The sequence below is a fragment of the Hibiscus syriacus genome, unplaced genomic scaffold (assembly GCF_006381635.1).
Source record: "Hibiscus syriacus cultivar Baekdansim isolate YM2019G1 unplaced genomic scaffold, ASM638163v2 tig00000340_pilon, whole genome shotgun sequence".
Taxonomy (NCBI): Eukaryota; Viridiplantae; Streptophyta; class Magnoliopsida; order Malvales; family Malvaceae; genus Hibiscus; species Hibiscus syriacus.
Window position 1 is genome coordinate 10,859,985 of NW_024061783.1, and position 22,035 is coordinate 10,882,019.

Below are 22,035 nucleotides of genomic sequence, written 5' to 3' on the forward strand. Positions count from 1 at the left end.
TTTATATATCTTTTAACAGAAAAATAATATGAACTTTCGAATTTCCAAACTTGATGAGAAAAAAATAAATAGATAAATAAAGTCTGTAAAATTAGAATTTCCTAAAAAAATTTGATTTAATATTTTCTGATTGATTATTTCTTAAAATATATTTCCAAAAATAGCAAGAATTGTATATATTTAAGATTAAGTATATACATTTGCTTTAAACGGGAATCTCGGTGTACGAAAAATAATGATTAAGAAAGGGGAACATTAATTCAAATAATTATAAGAGCTAATTACATCATGTCTTTAAACAATTACCCTCATTTTAAATTGATCCTTAAACTTTTGAATGTTTCAGTTTTATCCTCAAACTAGGACTCATGTTATAAGTTAGTCTTTAAACTTTTGAATATTCTAATTTCATCCCTAAACTATGACTATCTTTCTAAATTGGTCCACAAACTTTAGAATATTCTAATTTTATCCATGAACTAATCCAAATATGTAATTAGTTTCAACCATAGTTTAACCTAATTTTTTCCCGAACATATAATAATATAATTTTGCCTAACGGTTTTATTAACAAGAGATATGATTAGTATATACATAAATTTTGGGATGAAATTGGAATGTTCAAAAAGTTTGGGGACCAATTTAGAATAAAGGTCATAATTTAGGGATGAAACTAGAACATTTAAAAATTTAAGGACCAATTTAAAATGAGAATCATGCTTTGAGACATGTGAAGTAATTAACTCTAATTATAACCATGGGTTAAACCCAATGGAAGCCGTAAATCCGATTATAAAGACTTCAATCCAAATTGGCTCGTTAATCCATATTTAATAGTGGAATTAATGCAAAGATTGAAGGATTTATTATTATACGGATTAAAAATGATTCTATAATAAATATTACTTATTGATATGTATTATTGATATCACAAATCAATATATATTAGGGTAAAATACACAAATGGTCCTTTAGTTATAGAGTGTTGTTTTGTTGAGTCTCTTGATTATTAAAAGTTATAAAATAGTTTTTTGATTATAGGGCGCTACTTTGTTAAGCCCTTTGATTATTAAAGTTACAAAATGGGGCATCTAACTATTTATATGTTTCAAACTCGTCCTTTTTCGTTAAAAAATTGGTGGTTATCTGAGTTGAATGCTAACATGTTGATTGGATATGATAAAATCTAATCTCAAAATCGTTTGAGTTGTATTTTATGTATCGACTCTTCATTTATATTATTTCGGTAAGTCAGTGCTTGAGACATTATATCGTCTAGTCAGTGCTTGAAAGCAACGGCGGTTCCAATAAACATTATTGAAATATGATTTTATCATGTTACAATCAACAATTTAATGTTTAGTTTAAACGGTTGTCAATTTTTTAACGGAAAATGACGAGTTTGAAATATATAAATTGTTGGGTGACCAGTTTGTAATTTTTAATAGTAAGAGAACTTAACAAAATAATATTCTATATTCGATGACCATTTGTATATTTTACCCTACATATTAATATAAATTATTAATTATTATTAAATGTGATTGTAACAATCAAATTAAGAATAAGTACAAATTTACTGACCGAGCTTCATTTTATCTTTTAATTTCACTCATTGTATTTTTATTTTTTATAATTAAATCACTGTATTTTATACATTGAATTTTTTTTGTCACTCCACTTTTTTTTCTCTAACTCTTAATGACATGACATTTTTATTATTTTTTAAACTAATTAATATTGTTTTCATATTTTTCCCCACCCATATGCCGCTCACCAAGAACAGTTTTTGCTTTCTCCATCATAAAAAAAAAAAAATGTTTTCACTCTACCGCTCTCTGCAACTTTTAAGAGATGATGGCGTGAAGAGGAAGGTGTGATATCTCTATGACTCGAAGATGGGGAACTATTACTATGGCCAAGTTCACCCTATGAAGCCTCACACAAAGAAACAAAGAAGAAAACAAAAGAGTAAACAAAACCCAATATCTCCCTGATAAATGAATGCTCTCTAAATACCAAAGAATTAAATTGCGGTCTTAATGCAGTGCAACGGTTGTATCTTAACGTTTTTAAGATCACCACGACATTACAAACCGCATCGTAACATAAAATATAATTATTTTTAGGGAAAAATCATGTCATAGCGTCTGCAACACAATCGTAACACCGCAGCCACAACCACGATGACAACCACAACCGCAATTTAATACTATGCTAAATACTAAGATTAGCCACAAGAAAAATCGAATACCTATTGAAAAGACTAATGATTTGATGATTTTTCAGAGATAATCAATTAACATGTGAATAAGCACAGAATTAGAAATGGTGATGAAGTGGGTTCTTGATGACTGATGAGTAAGTTAGAAGAAAACTACATACCCAGTGACACAGATTCAAAAATGATAGTACTAACTAAACCAAAAAGTGGATCATAATAAATACACACACATGCACATACTAGGGCAAAGGGTTGTTCTTCACAGCTTTTTGACCATATTTTCTCCATTTAGAGCCATCATCTAGGTGATCGATTTTCCCTCTTGGTTGCCTATACCTTTTTTTATTCTTCTTTTTGGTTTCAACCTAATCCCGCTAAAACTTTACTTAAAAAACCAGCAAAAACCAGTAAAAAATGTGTACATAATATTCATGAGGCTCGCCGGTTACTGGAGCTTACGGTTTCATTTTCATGTATTTATCATTATGATCCACGGATTTGTTCCGCTCATCATTTGCGGTTACTTCATTAGAGGAAGAAGAGATGGAAGAGGAGTTTGGGGTTGCGGGTTGTTCAAGACCTCAGAAGATTCCGGCAATGGAAGCCACCGAGGGCAAGAGGCCTCCTTGGTGGAGGCACGATGAAAGCCACCGGGGACAAGAGGCTTCCCTGGTGGAGGAATGATTTTTTTTAAATGAGCCACGTCTTATAAAGTTAGAGTGATAAAAAAAAATTTAATATATAAAATTCAGTGGTTGAATTAAAAAAATAGAATTACAGTGAGTGAAATAGAACAAAGAGTAAAATTTAGTTATTAAACTTATAATTTACTTAATTAAAATTTATAACTAAATATATTTTATAAAATTAAACAACAATGTTTTTCAAAACTCTCACCTGGGGGTTCTGTTCATCGTCTTTCTGATATCGGTGTTAAATATTTTCAAAAGGTCATTGTGGCGTGACCTTCGCATATAATTTCAATGTAATGACGTCGACTTTTGTACTATTTATATTATTTTAATGGAAAATTCGTTTCGAGGGGGAGAGTCTACTACGACCAGCCGTCTAGACAGATTTCTTATCTCTCCGAAAGTTGTAGGTTGTTGGCCGAATCTAATTCAAATCTCACAATCCACTGCTATTGAAAACTGAGAATTTGAGTCGGGGTCCAAGGCCGTTCAAATTTCTTTCGCATTGGGCTGATGAGCATGGTTTTGTAGACTTGTCAGGAGAAGTCTGGTATTCTTCAATTGTTGAAGTCTGTTAAAGCGGCTACCAAAGTGTGGGTCAAAATTTTCAAATCTAGAGAATCGGAATCCATATTGGAAATCGAAAGGAGAATTGAAAATTTTGGAAGCTTCCTTGTTGAAGGGTGAAAATAAGACACTCATTTTAGTCAAATTTTATTTCAATTTTAAATTATGTTAGTATTAATTTATCATTACTTATTTTATTTTTATTTTGTTATTTATTATATTAATTAGTTTTTTTATTGTAATTGTTGTAAAAGTTTGTTATTGTGCATATTATAATACATGTATAAATTTAGTTATAATTATAAATTAAAGGCATATATATATATATATATATATTAAATTCAGTTAAGTTTGTTATTGTGCATATTATAATACATGTATAAGTTTAGTTATAATTATAAATTAAAGACATATATATATTAAATTCTGAAGCTCTAGGAAGTTAGTCATCCTAACGTTGCCTGATGCCATCCATTGGATCTGTTTAGATCCAACGGTCCAGATTTGTTACAAATTAGGATTGATGAAACCCTAATTCTCAAAATATGCAGACGCCGTCGCCACTGTCCAAAGCTGCCTTCGCCGTCCATGCAAGTTCAAAAGCCACACGATCATCCGAGCCTCCACACCATCGTCACTCGTGTACCCCATCCATGTGGTCCATCCTCTGTAAAGGACAGAGTACAACAGAGGGAAAAACTTCCTCTACAAAAAGCAGAGGCAGCAACAGTCCACCAAGACCTACAACCTTCACATGAAAAAGAGAAATGAGGCAAATCTCATTCTATCATATAACTTGAAGGAAAATCAACAAAAAAAAAACAAAGGAATCCACTACCGAAAAACAACCACAAATCCCCATTTTTCATCAACAAAAAAAAACCTACAAAAAACCCCAATAGCAAAAATCATTTGAACCAAAAAAAGGAAAAATCAAAAAGAGAAAGAGAAAGAGAAAGAGCTTCTCTTTCGGCTGGAGGGAATCCATAGCGGTTGGGGCATTTGTTCAAAATTCGAACAGTGAGAAGAAGGAGGAGGCCGCCATGGACAACATACCTCGGCGGCGGCTCCATCGAATGGCGAACTTAGCGGCGACGGGAGGTAGATCCTTCAGTTATCTTTGTTAGATCTAGGCTTTCGAGGTCGGTTTTAGGGGAAAAATAGCTTAGGTTTTGGGTTTTGGAGAGTGGGAGGGCCTTTTCGTGTCTTTTTTCCAAGCGTCGGCTGTCGTGTGCGGCAGTTGGAGGTATCGTTGAGTGGCGACTATTCGTGGTTTAGAGAGAGAGTTTAGAACTTTCCCCTTTTTCATTTTTTAGGCAGCAGTAACAAAATGAAATACAATGGTTTCAAAATCATTAGTTAGGCTTATATATTAACCCTAAACGACGATGTTTTGAGAAAAAGAGGGAAGTATCTGCACCTTTCTTTGGGATATCCGTGCGTCAAGCCATTTCCTTTTGTAATTCTCCCATTCTGGTCACTAAGTGAAATTTATTTTCTCTTGATTCGAGCCTTAAACTTTTAGGCGTGTGCATTTTAGTCACTTTTTCTCATGATTACATTATGGTTAAATATCTATTCTTAATGGATATTTTTTTATTCTATTTTAGTCACTAAATGGAATTTTAGAATGATGTATTTTGAGCCTTTACTTTTCAAGTTTGTATTTTTATCCCTTTTTATGTGTTGTAGCATTTATGTTGATTTTTTACTCTATTCATGATATTTATGATGTATTTACTTTTGGTTAGCTTGTATTTTATTTTATTTTTATGACATTTTTAATATATTTTAACTTGTATTTTTTTAAGAACATTTATCGTAGAATGGGTGTGAAGAGCACTTCTCAATTGAAGTAGTGCGATTCGAGACGACATTCAAACGAAAAAGTGAACTTCAAATAAATCGAGTTTATTTTATAAAAAATAATATTTGTTCCATTTTTTTTTTCAATTTAATGCATGTTTAAAATGGTAAGTTATGTTATTTCATGAAATTACCGATATTTAATTTATATTTAATTTTTGCTTTTTGACAACGTTGAGGAGAGGACATTTCTCGTATAAAGGAGAAATAGATGGGATAGCCTTCCCATTGGAGGATGTGCAAATCCCGTTATTTCTTCTCAAATTAAGGAGTGTTCTCTAATAATTAATTTGAAATAAATTAATTAATGTTCAATAAAAATGATCTTATTCTAAATTTTGATTTGAATTTTCAATTTTCACTATTATGACAACGTATAAGTCATTAAGTATCAATTTTGGGCGTTGTGGGGGTGCTAACCCTTCCCCATGCGTAATCGACTTCCGAATCTTAAAAATGGATTTCTGGTAAACGCATACCAACTTTTTTCTTTTAAATGATTTTTCTTAAAATTATTTTAAAATGCGTTTTTAGGTATTTGACCTACCTAACCCAAAGGTCGGTGATGACTCCAAATCAAATTAAATAAAAATCCAATTTTTTAATAAGTCGTAAATAGAGGTTTTCATTTAAAATAGAGAAATCTTAAACCTTTGTTTTTCAAAAAATGTTAGGACATCTTGGCGACTCCGCCTGAGACTGGTATAGAGTCAAGCCATAATCGTTTATACATTGTCATGGTGGTGGAAATTATGAGTTCGAATCTATAGTTAGTTTATGATCCTTTTATTGAATTTTGCATTATTATACATTCTTTATGTAAATAGTTGTACTTATGTTTAAATTCATGTTTTCAGGTTCACCAAAATTTCTCTCAAAAGTTTTTCTATTATTTTTGTCATTTTATTTGGTCGAAAGTTTGTATGTTTCTCTACATACAATTCACGTGCATTTGCATGACATAAGCTCTATACCCAATCTTCATCCCAAGTAAGTAGGGGTGAACACTTTGCTCTCGTAAGAATTTATTCTTCGTATGAGCCTTAGCAAATAACCTTTGAGGTACACATGCCTTATACATTTGTAGGGATTTATTCCTTGTAAAGGTATAGGGAAGCGAATCCCTCAAATTGAACTCGATCCGTTTAAACCTATAATGGGTGAGGATTGAGGGTTTTGGAAGCCCAAGGGGGCACTGACTACAAGGACAATTTGAGTATCTTTCCCCGTAGAGTCGAAACCAAGCATATAGTGAACCATAAAATGGTCAAGCTAGGTAGAACTATACCAAACCTTTGTCTGTTAGTAGGTACCAAAACAAGTGTACATGAAGGAAGAACAACTCTAAGCCTTTACACTTTAATTTAAATTCATAAAATAAATTTCTTTTTCGAATGAAAGTTGTGAACTAGATACCATGCAGTTAGGATTAATTCCTTGAAATAAGTTATGTTGGGTAGAAAACATGTCCAGGTAGGATTGATATTAATAAAAACATGTTTGGATACATGTCATGATTGGGTAGACGTTATATTTATCTTTAAGTAGTGTTTTTATTTTTATCGATTATCTCACGTGTACTAATTTATTTCTTCTTATTTTTATGTCATTTATCGCCTTTTGTGCATTACATCGTCATGACATAGTGGAAAGTTGTTGATCTACAATTGACTATTTAGTAGAAATGTTTCATAAAGGGAAACAAATTTCTTCAATCAAATAGTCACATACACAGATGTGCACTGATGGCTAAAGGAAGTCCAGAGAGAACAAAGATAAAGCATCGACCTAATTTAGACCAAGCGAGAGCAAATCTATAAAAAATACTATATTGTAATAATGAAGACTTTTGTATCTAATAAAACTTGTTCTATGATATTCATCTTTGGGATCAACACTTTTTGCATTAGCATTTACATTTGCATATGTTCATTTCTGCATTTCATCAATTTAAGTATTTTTGCTTGCGTTAATCATGGATATATGGATTTAACTCATTGAGGACTTTGAGGAGGTGTTTTTAACTGCGAATATTCATTCACACAGTACTAAGAATGGAAGAAAAATTTTAGAAACTGAAGAAAGAACTGGAAAAGAATTTGCAAATGATGCAAACATATTGGGAAGCTAAAATAGAGTAAGGCAAAAGGCCACTGTGGATCGCATCTTGAAAAACCAGGACAACATGTGTAACATCCTCAATATCGGGTTAGTGATCAAATTGTAAAGTTTCAGAATTTGGTGACTAGAGTAGAACCATGTATTAGTTCAATGATTTATTTGGAAATAAATCATAAAAGTTATTAGTAATTATAAGATGAATTGAAGGGCAAAAAGGGTCATTTGACAAGGAAGATTTTTTATTTTCCTTATAAGATAAGGAAATCACGTAGGAAGAGAGAAAAGGTTCCAGAGTTCTATTCTCTTCTATTCTTCATTCTTTATACGTGAAGGCTTGACTCAAAGGTGAGTTTCTTTGTTTGTTGATTAATTATTGATTTTAAGGTTGGGCTATGATCATTAGATGATAATTAAGCTTAAGGAAAGCTTAATTTGTTCTAAAACAACAAAATGAAAGATTTAGAAGAGATTAAAGAAAATGAGTTTTTAGATGAATTTTTGGAAAAGAGTTAATAAGTGAAATTTGAGAAGGAATTTGACTTGTCATCACTAAGAATAAGAGATATATGAAGTTAGAAATGATTAATAACAAAGTTGAAAGTTTAGTAAGATTCTTAAATCTTAAGAATCATGATGAGATATGGAAGATAAAGATGGTTTACATGGATATATAAGTTAGTTTAAGTAATGGTAGTTGAATTTAATGACATAATAGGGGCTTAAAATATAAGAATTGAATGAAACATTGATGGTTTTCGGGCTTAAAATGCAAATTCTGGGCAAGGTGTATCGATGCACATTCAATGTGTATCGATGCACTCTTTAAAGAAGAAACATCGAATGCAATTGGTGCATCGATGCATAAGGAGTGCATCGATGCATCCCCTTAAAATGAAAACATCGAAAGTAATTTGTGTATCGATGCATGGGTAGTGTATCGATGCATATGTTAAAGAATGAATCGATGCATTGTAGAATGCATCGATGCACTTCAAGGGGAAATTGAAATAGACATTTCTTTTGGTCTAAGAAATGATATATTAGAATATATCAATTGGATACTCATATGTATCAATGTATGATTATATAGATATCGAGCACAAACAAGTTCCGGAGTGATTATCAAGTCAAGATTTGATCGAAAGAAATGAAATCATAAAAGTGAATTGGAACTTAGTGAGGCCCAGGTGAGTGCATATTAGTTAGTCTATGGTGCTAAATGGAAACAAGACTTGCGACAAGTCTATTTCCTATATTAGAATGCATGAATATATGATTATATGTATATGAATGACATGAATTGTATGTATGCATGATTATATGTGTTAACATGCTTTTGAATGTAATGATATGAGAATTATGTGCTATGTGACTGCATGAGAAAGATATCATCCATATGACATGATATATGTGAACATGAGGAAACAAGGTATAAGACATGAACTATGTAGATAATAAAGATTTAAGTAATAACAAGATAAAGTGGTATACACTTGGTGGTATAAATACCCAGAATTATATGGACATGTAATATAGGTTTAGATAATAAAATTATATGAGATGAATGGTGAAGCTATGTGATATGTTATGAGAAATGACCCATGTGAATACATGAGCTTATATGAATTAGTGATGTGAATGTATATGTGAATATAAATATGAGCTACGTGCTTATGAGATATGAATATGGAACATGAACTATGTGAAAATAAGTTAAGTAATTACATGTGCAAATGGAAATGTTATATGAAAAGCTATGTGGATATGTGAAGATGTGTAATGGTATAAAAGATAATGCCCATGTTATGTGATATGAGAGCTAGGGGTATAGTTGGCATGCCAAGAGTCGAGGGATTATCAGTGGTCCTTCGGGACAAACAGTGGTCCTTCGGGACATAGTGGTTCTTCGGAACAACCAGTGGTCCTTCGAGACATATTGGTCCTTCGGGACAAATATTCAGTGCCCCTTGAGGGAATTATACGAGCTGTGGTGACAGCATAGTGCACAACCTCTATGTACTCACATATCTTTAGTTCTCACATGTGTACATGGGCTAATAAAGAGATAATATAAATAAACTTGATATGATGATATGTTTGTTTCCTTGTGAAATGTTATGTGTGATGTATGATTGTACAAATGGTAATTATAAGATCATATGATAAAAGAAATCTATGATAGTGATAAAAATGAAGATAATGATATAGTTGTTTGATTGTATATGTTATATGAAATAAATGAGTACATGTTAAGATATATGATATGAACATGAGAGATTATATAAACAAGAGAATAAGATATATGAATGATAATGACATGTATGTATATAGTGTATTTGTTACATGAATAAGGATATGAGTGGTATGATATAATAGTAGTAATTATTCATGCATGATTACAAGTTATAGTTTACATTATATGATTATTTTCCTCACTAAGTCATAGACGTAACTTGTGATTGTTTCACACGTAGGTTACAAAAGCGAGAAGAGAAGCGAAGATGAGCAAGACATGTCATCATCTCCCTTACAAAATTTCAGATCAAAAAATAGATGATTTAAATGTGTTTGGTTATTTTGAATATAGTAGGCATGTTCTAATTGATTGAGTTAAATATGCTCTGATCAATTTTGGTTATGGTGGTCAATTTATGTAAATAAAATGCTTTTAGTTTATTGAAAGTTTTAAATTTTCTTTGAATTTTTGTCAATAATCAAAGTTTGAAAAGTCAATATGACACCTCAGACTCGTATCCGAGTTGGGGGTGTTACATTTAATGGTATCAGAGCTAAGGTTTAGCCGATTCTTGGCATAAATCGAAGTCCAAAGTGCCATAAAATGTGTACATGCCAACACAGAGTGAAAAAAAATTCTGATTTGATAGTGTAAGGAGTATGTTGTCTTGCTAATAGAATAAGATTTGTATGATATAGTAGAAATTGATTATAGAAATTGTTAAAGTGAATCGATAGCTGACAAATCTGATGGTGATAGCAATTCACCTACCCTGGACAGGCAGTATGAAGAGCAGAAACCTCAGAAAGTGTCTTATAAGATTAAAGGTTGATTTCAGAAAGTTGAAATCATATTAGAATAGTGATAGAAGATTTTCCTAGTTTTGAATCAGAAAAGTGATGTGAAGTATTCTTATTATTCCTTGGATAAGATAGAATATGGTGAACAAGTGTCACCATAAGAGCGTTAAAAGATCAAATGATATAGTGAGAATTGGTAGAAAAGCTCAAGAATAAGTGCATCAGTGACAAGAGTATAAGATATAGAAAGCCATAGTTTATGAGTTGAAACAAAGAATAGTGTTGTAGATAAGAAAAAGTGTAGATATGATAAGAGATTGCATTTTAGAAAGAAAAAGTTAGCGTTAGCTAACAAGAATATGTGATGGGAATGTACTGGAAGTATAAGATTGTAAGATATTGTCAAGATATGATAACCAAATATGAAATGGATCTGGATACAGTTGTCTATTTGAGTAAAGCTGAGGATTGATAAGAATAGTTTGGAGAATGTGTATATCGATAATTAGTTTATAAGACAAAGGAAGTCATAATGTTGAGTTGAACAACGGAAATTTCAGGATGTATGATAATAGAGGTGAAATTGACAAGTCAAGTAAACGAATTTTGAGATAATTTCGATTGGAAAGGATGTATATGGTTGGTTGACTAGGGCTTGTGCTCTAGATTGAACAGATGTTATTGATTAGATACCAGAGTAAAAGTGATAGAGTTATAAGATTGGAGGAAAAGATAAAGTTGAGTCAATCAATTATGATGTGAATCTGAATATAGTTGTGTATTCTGATTAGATAGCTATGATTTAGAAGCGGAGATAAGTATTTGCATGAAACCTTAAGGAAGGAAAATACAAGTATAAGAAATGATAAAGAATGAAGTTCTGTATAAGAAATGGATTATCAAAGTTATGAGGATGCAATGAAGATTGGTACATAGAGATGAGTATAGATGATAAGACAAGAGTATGTGAAAATGAAAGGAAATATATGATTTGTGTATAACGAATAAATAAAGCAATATTGGAATAAAGAAATGAAAGGGATTGAATTAAAGGATCAGATACGATAAAGGTTATATGGAAGTGTAGATGATAATTTTGATATAGAAGTAAGAAAAGTGTGCAAGGTGATGTGAAAAGATTCTTTAAAGTGTATGTTGAATTGTATTTAAAGAAGATTTAATGTCGTGTTCTTGGTTAAATGATGATGGAAAACGAATTTGGTTATTATAAGGTAGTTAGAGATAGATTTATGATGTTGAGTGATGAAAATGAATGTTACTGTCTATATAATGAGTGACATTATATGGATTTTAGAAATGTCAAAGGAAAATACATAATCGAAGGAGATAAAAGACATAAATGGATTGAGGTTATGGGTTACTGTGTATATGATAAGTGACAGTAGATAAATGTATAAAGGAAATCGATAATTGAAGAAATAAAGGAATGAAAGATTAAGTAAAGGAAGTAGCATGAGAACATTAGAAGATATATTATTATTGATATGTTCAATGAAAATTCGAGGACGAATTTTCTTTAAAGAAGGGGAGATTTGTAACCTCCTCAATACCGAGTTAGTGATCAAATTGTAAAGTTTTAGAAATCGGTGACTAGAGTACAACCATGGATTAGTTCAATGATTTATTTGGAAATAAATCATAAAAGTTGTTAGTAATTATAAGATGAATTGAAGGGCAAAAAGGGTCATTTGACAAGGAAGATTTTTTATTTTCCTTCTTCATACATGAAGGCTTGACTCAAAGGTGAGTTTCTTTGTTTGTTGATTAATTATTGATTTTAAGGTTGGGTTATGATCATTAGATGATAATTAAGCTTAAGGAAAGCTTAATTTGTTCTAAAACAACAAAATGAAAGATTTAGAAGAGATTAAAGAAAATGAGTTTTTAGATGAATTTCTAGAAAAGAGTTAATAAGTGAAATTTGAGAAGGAATTTGACTTGTCATCACTAAGAATAAGAGATATATGAAGTTAGAAAGGATTAATAACAAAGTTGAAAGTTTAGTAAGATTCTTAAATCTTAAGAATCATGATGAGATATGGAAGATAAAGATGGTTTACATGGATATATGTTGGTTTAAGTAATGGTAGTTGAATTTAATGACATAATTGGGGCTTACAAATAGAAGAATTGAATGAAAAATTGATGGTTTTCGGGCTTAAAATGCAAATTCTGGGCAAGGTGTATCGATGCACATTCAATGTGCATCGATGCACTCTTTAAAGAAGAAACATCGAATGCAATTGGTGCATCGATGCATAAGGAGTACATCGATGCATCCCCTTAAAATGAAAACATCAAAAGTAATTTGTGTATCGATGCATGGGCAGTGCATCGATGCATATGTTAAAGAATGCATCGATGCACTGTAGAATGCATCGATGCACTTCAAGGGGAAATTGAAATAGACATTTCTTTTGGTCTAAGAAATGATAGATTAGAATATATCAATTGGATACTGATATGTATCAATGTATAATTATATAGATATCGAGCACGAACAAGTTCCGGAGCGATTATCAAGTCAAGATTTGATCGAAAGAATTGAAATCATAAAAGTGAATTGGAACTCAGTGAGGCCCAGGTGAGTGCATATTAGTTAGTCTATGGTTCTAAATGGAAACAAGACTTGCGACAAGTCTATTTACTATATTAGAATGCATGAATATATGATTATATGTATATGAATGACATGAATTGTATGTATGCATGATTATATGTGTTAACATGCTTTTGAATGTAATGATATGAGAATTATATGCTATGTGACTGCATGAGAAAGATATGAGCCATATGACATGATATATGTGAACATGAGGAAAAAAGGTACAAGACATGAACTATGTAGATAATAAAGATTTAAGTAATAACAAGAGAAAGTGGTATGCACTTGGTGGTATAAATACACAGAATTATATGTACATATAATATAAGTTTAGATAATAAAATTATATGAGATGAATGGTGAAGCTATGTGATATGTTATGAGAAATGACCCATGTGAATACATGAGCTTATATGAATTAGTGATGTGAATGTATATGTGAATATAAGTAATATGAGCTACGTGCTTATGAGATATGAATATGGAACATGAGCTATGTGAAAATAAGTTAAGTAATTACATGTGTAAATGGGAATGTTATGTGAAAAGCTATGTGGATATGTGAAGATGTGTAATGGTATAAAAGATAATGCCCATGTTATGTGATATGAGAGCTAGGGGTATAGTTGCCATGCCAAGATTCGAAGGATTATTAGTGGTCCTTCAGGACAAACAATGGTCCTTTGGGACAAACAGTGGTCCTTCGGGACAAACAGTTGTCCTTCGGGACATAGTGGTTCTTTGTAACAACCAGTGGTCCTTCAGGACATAGTGGTCCTTCGGGACAAATATTCAGTGCCCCTTGAGGGAATTATACGAGCTGTGGTGACAGCATAGTGCACAACCTCTATATACTCGCATATATTTAGTTCTCACATGTGTACATGGGCTAATAAATAGATAATATAAATAAACTTGATATGATGATATGTTTGTTTCCTTGTGAATGTTATGTGTGATATATGATTGTACAAATGGTAATTATAAGATCATATGATAAAAGGAATCTATGATAGTGATAAAAATGAAGATAATGATATAGTTGCTTGATTGTATATGTTATATGATATAAGTGAGTACATGTTAAGATATATGATATGAACATGAGAGATTATATAAACAAGAGAATAAGATATTTGAATGATAATGACATGTATGTATGTATGCAGTGTATTTGTTACATGAATAAGAATATGAGTCATATGATATATTAGTAGTAATTATTCATGTTTGATTACAAGTTATAGTTTACATTATATGTTTATTTGCCTCACTAAGTCATAGACTTAGCGTGTGATTGTTTCACACGTAGGTTACAGAACCGAGAAGAGAAACGAATATGAGCAAGACATGTCAGCATCTCCCTTACAAAATTTCAGATCAGAAAATAGATGATTTAAATGTGTTTGGTTATTTTGAATATAGTTGGCATGTACTAATTGATTGAGTTAAATATGCTCTGATCGATTTTGGTTATGGTGGTCAATTTATGTAAATAAATTGCTTTTACTTTAATGAAAGTTTTAAATTTTCTTTGAATTTTTGTCAAGAGTCAAAGTTTGAAAAGTCAATGTGACATCTCAGACTCGTATCCGGGTCGGGTACGGGTTGAGGATGTTACAACATGGTTGACCAAATTGTATAAAAATTGACTTAGCTCAACCAAGAAAGAGGCAAAGAGAAGATTTCCTCGACCATGGAGACCTCTGAGTGTGTGACGGCACATATTACTTCACAACCGATCATTTCACCCAAGAGGCTTCCAAGCCACCAATTAGGCTTCTCTGCCACTAGTACTCAAAGAAATGTGACAGATCATTATGATAACCTTACTAATTACAACATGCTTGATTCTTAGGTTCCTGATAACTTAAAATACTGGTGTAAAGATTACTTCAAAGGAATGAGAGGACATATGTCTCAGAATGAAATTTATGCAAGTGAACTAGTCTTGGTTCCCGACTTGGTGCTCCCACCCAAATTCAAAATGTCTGATTTTGAAAAATACAATGAAACCAGTTGTCTTACCGCCCATCTTATAATGCTTATTCGAAGGATGGTTGAATACACCAACAATGACCAAATGTTGATCCACTGCTTCCAAGACAGTTTGATCGGACCCGCTTCTAAGTGATATATTCAACTGATTCGTACTAAAATTCGCTTCTAGAAGGATTTTTCTCATGCCTTTTTGGGTCAATATGAGCACATGACTGATATTACCCCTGATCAAACAACACCGCAAAATATGAGGCGTAATGAGAGCTTCCGATAATATGCATAACGATAAAGGGAAGTAGCATCTCAAGTATATCCAACAATGGTTGAAAAAAAGTTCACCACTTTGTTCATCGATACATTAAAATCTCTATATATTAACCTATGTTAGGGGTTGCCACTAAGAGTTTCTCTGACATCATCATGTGTGAAGAAATTATTGAAAAAGCACTAGCAGTACTACCATTGAGAAAAGAGCTGAGATTAATACAGTGGGATCTTATCCAGCTAATCAAGGGACCAAACCTCATAAGGTGTTACGTGAAAAGACTCACATCAATCCAATTCCAATGACATACGAGGAATTGCTCCCAACACTAGTTGAGAAGAACCTTGTGACTCTAGTTTAGTCTAAGCCGAAAGAGGCCCCATATCCTGAAGGCTATGACATTAACTCCATATGTAGCTATCACATAGAAGCTCAGGGCACACTACTGAGAACTTTGAGGCATTGAAGAACAAGGTCCAAAATCTAATTGATTCAGGGGCATGAACATTCTATGGGTAATGGGGTATTCTAATCAGGAATGGGCTACGACATCCATCAATAATTTTTGTTACACTTACATTAAAAGCATTTCATCTAATTTGAACTTATTTTTCTTTCTTTCTTTCTATGTTTAAATGTTTGTAAGTCATTTGACATTTTAACATTTTAAATAAAATGTTACCTTCTGAGGTTATGAGCAATGAGCAAATTTTAATCTTGATATTCTTTGATTATCAACTCAATTAAAAGCTCTTTAATAATTGAGGTTATAAATATTTGACATGTAACAAGATTGAACCCTTGCAAAACAAGGACCCTTGATCCTAATCTAATATATAAACTTGAATATCACACCCTTCTCTTGTAGGGACCAAGATAACCTTCTCCTCCCATAAAGAGACAATCAAAGGGCTTGAAATTTAAGTATGTGTTAAGAGCAGACAAAATGAGTCATCTCATGTGTTTGATCTTGCAAAGCTGATTAGATTATACTTCTGTGGATGATGTTTGATGATGATCATGATCTTCACAGATGGAATAGTTGGGTAGATGAATTTATTTTAATTCTATTTCTTGTAAATTAAACACTAAAGATGAAATTCTCTGACCTCTAACAACACCCAGACTATCATAGATTCTTCTCAACGAGCTTACGAAATCTTGAATATTGATACCCCGAAAATTAATGAAATATATTTATAAGGTAAATGCAATAAAACTAGAGCTATTCCACTAAAGCATTTGGTTAGAGAGATAACTCAAAAGCCTTGGCTTTATGAATAGATTATATTCAAATCATGACATTGATCAGATACCTTGTAGTTAAGTGTTTGCTCCAATGTGGTTGTCAAGTCAAAGACTTTATGATAAGATGAATCCTCAACTATGCCAAAATAATGGCAAACTAAATCAAAGCAATAAAATTCAAGGAAATGACAAAAGTTCAAGGTTTGAATTAATGAGTATCGGTGAACGATGGACTAAGGGAGTTGAGATATATCTATTATAGTCAACTTCGCACAAGCACTCAGGAATTATGTTTTTTGACTCGTATTTCGGCACTGCCTCTATTAAATGAGTCTATGAAGCTTGAACAAATGGAAGATTTTAGAGAATCGAAATAGAAACATTCTAAAAAGTCTAGCAATTGATTATTCTAGTTGCGTCATTTTGTCTGCATTCGATCAAAATGCCAAGCTAAGAAAGAAGGGCACGTCATAATGTTCACAAGGACCGAGAAAAAAGGATGAATCGATGAATCGAACCTTAAAATTTAGGTAGCTAACCTCAAAACCAACATGTCAATCCTGACACTTGTCAAAGAATTGTAACTTTGAAAGATTGAAAGAGTAGTTGATTTATTTGATATTCAATGTAATCATATTTTGTGATTTGCTTCAATTATGAACCCATAAATGGGGCACTATTTTGATTTCTTTAACAACAAAAAATTCATATATATTTTTTTAAATTTCTTCATCAAATGTTTCGAAGGAAGAAGAACATTTTCAAACAAGATAATCTTTCTGGAAAAGTATATTGGAATTCAACAAGTATCTCTCAGGCATAGAAGTTCATGATCGAAGTTAAGGCAAGGGAAGCCGAAATTTTTAGGGGCAAAATTCATCGAGGCAAGAAGAAAAACTTGTCACAAGTTGAAGTTTGCAAGAGCACACTCTGGTGGAAAAATGAAGGAAATCGAATCAGTAAGAGAATGAGGATAACTTGTGTGTCCATTCATGACCATTGATCAAGAAAACATGCATCAACATAAACATACATGTCACATGAATTTGCATCTTTGTATCAGACATTCATCATCACATGCAATAAAAAAGGAGAAAAAAGTTGTGTTTCCCTTCTCGTAAGGGTTTTCTTTATAATATTTTTGAGAAACTAATTTCGTCTTTCTTAAGACTGTTCCTCTAAGAACATCAATCTGGTATTTCTTAAAACTATTTTCCCTAAAATCCTTATTTTGTTTTTCTTAAAGGCCAATTTTCTCCTCTCATAAGGACATTATATAATTTTCCTTCTCAAGATCATTTTCCCCTTTCATGAGGACAAATTCAAAAAGTCATTTTTAATTAATTAAAAATCAAATCAAATACATGAGATAAACTTAATCTTGACATCCATGAAAGCATTCAAGAAGGTTACGTTAATAGGTGCACAATTTTACAAATCTTGTAAGAAATAAAAGATTGGTGATGACAATATCTTCATCAATATGAAGGGACCATGTCATCTCTTATAGCAAGTTATCTAAAGGTAACTAATTCTCCTCAATATGAAGGAATAAATTATCTTTCTCTATTGAGATAGTTTCTTTGGAAACAAATTTTCTTTCGCTCAAGACAATTTATCTTGAAACACGACATTGTGATCGTTTCACTCAAAACAATAATTTTATCTTATATGAGATCATTTCTCTTGAAACTAAATTTGCCTCACTTGAGACAGTTTCCATTGAAATACAAACCATTGAGATCATTTCTCTTGAAACAAAATTTTATTTCACTCGAGACAATTTCACTCAAAATGAAAATTCTATCTCACATGATATAGTTTCTCTTGGAACACAAACATTAAGATTGTTTCTCTTAAAACTGAATTTTATCTCGCTCGAGAATTATTTCTATAAAATTATAACTTTTGATATTATTTTTCTAAAAAGAAAATAAAATTTTCTCTCTAGAGCTTGAAACAAGATTTTTAAGACTGATTATCTTAAAAATATATCATATGCTGAGATTATCTCTCTTGAGATACATATAATTGAAATTATTTCCCTTGAAATACATGTTTCAATGGATAAAAAGTTTTTCCTATTCTCTCATGAGAAAGCATCAAATTTCAAAATAGAAAATGAAATCGAACGAAAATTCATCGTCTATCTGTCTTTGCTCTATTCTTGTTAACGCAAGAATGATCAAAGAGGGGCTGTTGTAGACACTTATTTTTGTCCGAGGCCCATCTCAAATTTTATTTCAATTTTATATTATATTAGTATTAATTTATCAATACTATTATTATTTTTATTTTGTTATTTATTATATTAATTAGGGTTTTTTATTGTAATTGTTATAAAAGTTTGTTATTGTGCATATTATAATACATGTATAAGTTTAGTTATAATTATAAATTAAAGACATATATATATATATTAAATTCAATTAAGCGTTATTATACTATAACTATTATAAATATTAATAACATATTAGATATTTAAATAAAACACTAACATTATTCCTTTTTTTATTTACAGACCCACACCATATTGCAAAGCAACAACCCAATTTACAAATGGATCCAAATGGCCCAAACATTTAGGGTTTTCTAAAACCCTAGGAAGTTAGTCATCCCGGCGCCGTCTGATGTCATCCATTAGATATGTTTAGATCCAACGATTCATATTATTGTAAATTAGGATTGGTGAAACCCTAGTTCCCAAAATGTGCAACATTCGCCACTGTCCAAAGCTACCACCGCCGTCATGCAAGTCCAGAAGCCACACGATTATCCGAGCCTCCATGCCAGCGTCACTTGTGCACCTCATCCTTATGGTCCCTCCTCTGTGAAGGACATAGTACAACATATTGCAAAACATCCTTCATAAAAATCAGAGGCAGTAGTAGTCGATCAAGGCCTACAACATTCACACGAAAAAGATAAAGGAGTCAAATCTCCTTTTCTCATATAACCTAAAGGAAAATCAACAGTAAAAAAAAAAGAAACGAAGAAAGCCACCACTGAAAAAACCACAAATCCCCATTTTTCATCAGCTACCAAAAAATCTACAAAAAAATCAATAGCAAAAATAATTCGAACCAAAAAGGGAAAAATAAAAAAACAAATAAAAAATATGAGGAGTTTCCCTTTTGGCCAACAAGGCATCCACAACGGTTGGGGACTTTGCTCAAAATTTTGAATGGTAGACGAAGGAGGAGGCTATCGTGAACAACATACCTCAGCGGTAACTCCATCGGACGATAGATTTAGCGGCGGCTGGAGGTACTTTGGTTCTCTTTGTTAGATCTTGGCTTTTGAGGTTGATTTTAGGTAAAAATTGCTTAGGTTTTGTGTTTTGGAGAGTGAGGGGGCCTTTTAGTGTAGTTGTTCCAGGCGTCGGTCGCCGTTGAGTGGTGACTGCTCGTGGTTTGGGGAGAGAGAGTTTAGAACTCTCTTCTTTTCTTTTTTTTGGGAAACTATAACAAAATAAAATATGGTGGTTTCAAAACCCTTAGTTAGGCTTATATAATAACCCCAAATGCCACTATTTTAAGAAAAAGGGAATTATCTACGCCTTTTTTGGGATATCTGCACGTCAAGTCTTTTTCTTTTGTAATTGTCCCATTCTGGTCACTAAGTGAAATTTGTTTTCTCTTGATTTGAGCCTTAAACTTCTATGTGTGTGCATTTCAGTCATTTTTGCTCATGATTACATTGTGGTTAAATGTATGTTCTTAATGGATAATTTTATGAATATTTTATTTTAGTCCCTAAATGGAATTTTAGAATGATGTATTTTGAGCCTTTAATTTCTACAATTTTGTATTTTTATCCCTTTTTATGTGTTGTAGCATTTATATTGATTTTTGACTTTAGTCGTGATATTTATAATATATTCATTTTAATAATTATTTATTGTTTAGTGTTTAAAACTTGAGGGGTTTATTGTATGTTTGATCCTCATTGTCACTGTTTGTCTTATGATTTAGTCCTTGTAGTTATTGCATGACTTGGTTTTTGGTTTGTTTTCATTTTTATCATGTTTCTTCTGTTTTAATACATTTTAATCCTTATATTTAGTTTACTTTTTGGTTAGCTCATATTTTATTTTGTTTTTTATGACATTTTTAATATATTTTAACTCGTATTTTTTAAGAACACTTATCGTAGAATGGGTGTGAAAAGCACTACTCAATTGAAGTAGTGCGATTCGAGATGACATTCGAACAAAAAAGTAAACTTGAAATAAATCAAATTTATTTTATAAAAATAATAATTGTTCCATTTTTTTATTTTTTATTTTCAATTTAAATAATGTCAATGCATGTTTAAAATGGTTTGTTATGTTATTTCATGAAATTATTGATATTTAATTTATATTTGATTTGTGCTTTTTGACAACGTTGAGGAGGGGACATTTCTCATATAAAGGAGAAATAGATGAGATAGTATTCCCATTAGAGGATGTGTAAATCATGTGATTTCTTCTCAAATTAAGGAATGTTCCCTAATAATTAATTTGAAATAAATTAATTAATGTTCAATAAAAAGGATCATATTCTAAATTTCAATTTGAATTTTCAATTTCCACTATTATGACAACGTATAAGTGATTAGGTATTAATTTTGGGCGTTGTGGGGTGCTAACCCTTCCTCGTGCATAATCGATTTCCGAATCTTTAAAATTGGATTTTTGGTAAACGCATACCAAATTTTCTTTTAAATGATTTTTTGTAAAAAAATTTAAAATACGTTTTTAGGTATTCGACTACCTAACCCAAAGATGATGGCAACTCCAAATCAAATTAAACAAAAATACAATTTTTTATTAAGTAGTAAACAAAGGTTTTCATTTAAAATTGAGAAACCTTAAGCCTTCATTTAAAAAAAAGTTACGACAATAACAATGAGACTTTAGCCAAAATCCGCTAGCTAAAAGGCTAACTTTGGTCTATGTATCTTAGAGAGCAGAGATAATGGTTTCAAAATAGTAGATTTAAATGGTTCAAACAGGGAGACAGAAACACGAAGTTTTTTCGTATGTCGGCTGCTATCAGAGGTTGGTCTAATTGTATTTCTCGCTTTTGTATCGACAATCAGGTGGTTAGTGATTCGGAACAGGTTTCTAAAATTTTCAAAAACCACTTTCGGAGCTATTATAATATGGTGAAGACTCTTCCAGGGAAACAATTTGATATTCAGCTTAAGAAAGTTAGCGTAACTTCTCTTATATTATTGGAATCGCTTTTCTCGAAATAAGGGGTTTGGGAAGTGATTCTTTCAGTAGATGGTTCCAGGGCGCCAGGTCCCAATGGATTCAATCTGGAATTTTTCAAGAAATTTTAGGTTGATTTAAAAGGCAATATTATGGGGTTCTTTGACGACTTTTATAGAGGGATAGTGT